We start from the raw sequence: 4,618 nt of genomic DNA, 5'->3' as shown, positions 1-4,618 counted from the left end.
ATTTCTCTTGAAGGTTTTTGTCGTTTTGACGTCTACGCATCGTTGGCCAAAAACATGGTCAACATTTTGGTGCTTTCATTGAGAGCCTGAAGAGAAAGACAGACGATCCCTGAAGTATTATGGCGCCTAAGAACACCAATGCGACCTCCAAGAAGACAGGCTCCTCTAAAGAGCCTGCTAGATTAGAAGGTCCTGGCCCACAAGACCATGAGACTGAGCCTAGAGTCATGCTCGAGGACGTGACTCCAGAAGTTGAAGAACTCCAGGAAGCCATGGGGGCCTTCTAGGAGGAGATGGCACAATTCAACGCCAGACAAGAGGCGTTCGCTGAAGAAATGGCTAGACAGAAGGCGGCATTTGAGCAGCAGAGACAGGAGATGGAGGCCAGGAGCGAGGAGATCAAGTGACAGTTGGAGGAGGTCGATAGATGACATCGCGAGGCTACACTCTCTCTGGAGGTAGCTACGCAGCTGGCCCAAGCTGCAGCATGAGGAGCAGCCACCCCAGGAGCAAGGACCACAGAAGCTGGTCGTAAGAACACAGATAAACCCAATTCTCGAGGGCCAAACAGGAGTGGTAGTAACCCACCTGGTGGGGAAGGAGATGGGGTCCGGTCGGGCACTGCCTCAACCCAAAGGGGGAACTCTAGAACTCCCTCCAGGAGCCAACGACCAGAAACTTTGAGATCAGTAAGTCACCGATCGGGCAGTAAAAGGACTCCACCCAGGCAGGATCAGACCAAGACTCCTCGAGATAAGAAGACTTCACAATTCAAAGATGGGCATGGTTGTGATGAGGTTGATAGTCATCACACTGATCAGTCAAAGGAAAAGGAGGGCAACGACCAACAAGGACGAAAAGACTGCCCAGGACGAACCAAAAGGCCTCCACTGCACCCCGACCAGCAGCGTAGTAGGAGAGAGCAAGTTCCGCGTAGTAAGCCCTCTGGGAAATCGAAGAGTACGGTGTTCGATCGGGCAGGAGAGCATGCTTCCCAGAAGGATCTAAGGGATGTTATCACCAACAAGAGGAGGACCGTCCCGGTCGAAGGGCAAAATCTGGACCGCCCTGCCAGTCAAGTATAAATACTTGACGACAGTGCGCCAGATGGTAATGCCCGACCAGGCGGTCAAGATCTTGGAACTTCCACAGTTGCACCAGCCATCCAAGCCCAGCTTGATGTACTAGCAGCTGCAGTGCAAGGTTTATCAAAACGACCTTCTGGGATAGATGCGATTGGCCACCGGAGTCGCAGCCCATTTTGTGGTCAGATTAGAGCAGCCCAGCCTCCGGCAAAATATAAAGCACCGGTTCTGCCAGTATATACAGAAAAGGCAGATCCCATCAGACATGTTGGGAAGTTTGAGGACCACATGGAATTGCTCGGAGTAAGTGACGATTATCGGTGTAGAGTTTTCCCGACTACTTTGTCAGATACCGCCCAGGAATGGTATTGGAAGTTTAAGCCGAACTCCATAACCTCTTGGGAAGCATTCAGGAAGGAGTTTTATAGACAATTCAACACTGCTCGGACTCCACCATTTTATGCCAACCACTTGGCAGATATCAAACAAGGAAAAGATGAATCTTTAAAGAATTATATACAGAGATTCATGAGAGAAGCCAATAGAGCAACTGCTGTAGGAGACGAAGGGAAGATGGTTGCCATATCTGCTGGGATAACTTATCGGAGCCCTTTGTGAGATAGTATACATAGAAATCCAATTTCAACACTTCAATAATTTCTTGACCGAGCAGAAAAGTATATGAAATTGGATGATGCAATCGAGAAAGAGGAGAATGGCATAAACAATCCGGGCGGATCGACTGACACTCCTAATAATGGTGGAAAGAAACGTGGAAATAACGGGTTTGACCACCATGAGGAAAAGAAAGCAAGGTTGAGTTCAAACGAAAAGCCAAACAAGTATGAGCCTCAGTTCACTAATTACACCACTCTCTCGACCGACCAGCCGAGCGGAGATATATCTTGCTAGTCATGAAGAGGTTCCCTACAAGAAGCCTCCCCCCATCAGGAAAGAGATGAGGAAGATAGATACGAATAAGTTTTGTCGTTTCCATGGAGATTATGGTCACGACATGAGTGAATGCAATCACCTCAAGGATGAGATAGAATTTCTTCTCCGGTCGGGCAAGTTGAGGAAGTACCGGGCAGAGACACCCCAAGGAGAAGGAGGCAGTATCAATCTTCGTTTCAAATGACAAAGATCTCCACCCTTGCAGCCCGGACCTGTGGACTTTACCTTAGACACTATATGTGGAGGTCCACACTTGGCTGAGGAAAGCAACGAAGCAAGGGAGAAGCATGCTGAGCGGGAGTGCTAGGATTAGGAGCCACTGGAGCGGCAAGCGTCTATGAATATATTATTTCTAAATACTGCTTTCAGAGTGGTAGTTTAATTTTAAGTTGCTTAACTTGTTATTTAAATTTGGTTTATGAGCTGGTTATTTGCTGACTAGCCATCTATTTTTGAACAATTTTTGTTGTTTAAGACTCGTTATTAGACACGTTTTGTCCTTTATAATTTACGAGTAATAAAAGAGACTATGCGCAGCGTGGTCGATTCTTGCTACAAATATGCATGTGTGTTAGTTATCCGGGCAGTGTTCAACTGGTTGGTAAAATCGGACAGTGTTCAACTGGTCGATACGTTCAAGCAGTGTTCAACTGCTCGAATATTTTCCATATATTCTATGTGTTTCACGAGTAATTAACTGCTCGAACAGATTTGGTCAAGTAGCAAGTGACTAAGGATCTTTCAACCCTCGATCACCTGGGGGGCACATGGGGTATACTGGTATATAATTTAACACAGGCAATAAGAGCACGAGTTAATATATCTGTTTTTAGGTTGACTTGTAAATTTTCGAAGTCCAAAAAGGCCATTAAGCTAACTTGTTTGACAAAGCTTAAGTAACTTGGAATTTTTTAAAATTTCAAGTTAGAAGCAGATATTCGTGTGACAATAAATATTATGCTCATAAAATGTTAGAGCAATAAGAGTGTGAGAAAGTATACTTAGTATGGACTTATGAAATGTCTAGAATTTATAATTAGAAAACTAAGTACTCATGCAAAAATATAAGGCATACATCAGAGTGACTTTACTATTCACAAAAACTTATAACTTTTTAAGTCTAAGAAGACTTAGAATGTTTTAAGTTAACAAAGAAAAGTAAAGTATAAATGCCAACAGCTCGGATGTACGAGAAAAATATCAAAGCTGGTAAGCAACAATTGTCTTCATAAGAAAACAGAGTAAACTACTGGCCAGGTACAAAGTTTAGCTGACCAGGTGCAAAGTTTTCCTGGTCGGGAGAGCAGATACAACTTCCCTGGTCAGCTGAGCATATATCACTGGTCAAGTAGGAAACTCTGCTATTGAGCATGACTAACAACGACGAGTCCTTGGAGTGAATCAAACAAACATGAACAAATGAATGCAAAGTAAATACTACATAGTGAAAAAATGTCTTTGAGAAGAGAAGTCAATTTTTCCCCAAGATTGATTGAGAGAAATCGATCTCTCAAAGTACTTTTGGGAGATTCAAACAAGGTGTTTTGATGGTTTTTTGAGAGATAAGTTTTAGGCATATGCTTGAGTAGTTATGCCATATGCCCGATCGGTTGGGTGATGACCGAGCGGATGCCGAGTGTGCCGAAGCAGACCCGCGCGCGCATCCGAATGCTGATGTCTGAGCAGGTGTGCGCTGCGTCCGAGCGGTATGTGGGATGTGTTCAAGCAGCCCGGGGGGGGGGGGGGGGGCGCATCCAAGCAGCTGGAGCTGCATGTCCGAGCAAGTGGGGCTGCGTGTCCGAGCAGTGAGGCTGCGTCTGACCAGGTGTGCGCTGCGCCCGAGCGGCTGTAGCTGGCGTCCGAGCGGTTGGAGCTGGCATCCGAGCGGTTGGAGATGGCGTGTCCGATCGGGTAGCGCAAGTGACCGAGCGGTTGGAGGAGCATCCGAGTGCCTGCATGCGTGTCTGAGCGGCCAGGGGTCTGCATCTGAGCCATCATGCACACATCCGAGAAGATGGTGCAGGCGTGGTGCCCGAGTGGTGCACATAGTGTTCGAGCGGATGATGCGGTGTCTGAGTGTTTAGGCCAAGCATCCGAATGGTTTGCATGGAGTGTCCAAGCACCTTGGGAGAAGAATGTACAAGTGTTCGAGTGGTTAGAAGGGGATAACCGGTCGGCCATACACATGCACTTACAATAAGCTATTTCCGAGGATTTAGGCTATCCTACTAGTCATGTGCGAATATGAGGGCCAAAAATAATAACCGATTAGCTAGAGGATTCCGAGGTGACAACAAATCTCAAGAGCATAGAACACAAACATGTTTTCCTACTCATGGGATACTACAACAAGATCAAAAAATAGAATTTGAAGAAATCAAAATACAAGTTTAATCTTGGGTTTACAAGAAAGTTACTGACCGGATGGAAGCTTTTGGATGACCTCAAAAACATTTTGCTAGAGAAAAAGTTTATCATACGAGTAAATCGTATAATAAACTTGGGGGGCAAATGTTATCCCCAAAATTTGAAAGAGATGACGTGGCAATAGAAATGACAAATGGCAAGGGATGGTTAGG

Source organism: Humulus lupulus, chromosome 8, assembly GCF_963169125.1.
Source record: "Humulus lupulus chromosome 8, drHumLupu1.1, whole genome shotgun sequence".
Classification (NCBI taxonomy): Eukaryota; Viridiplantae; Streptophyta; class Magnoliopsida; order Rosales; family Cannabaceae; genus Humulus; species Humulus lupulus.
The sequence above is the reverse complement of the archived record's forward strand: the minus strand, read 5'-3'. Positions refer to the sequence as shown.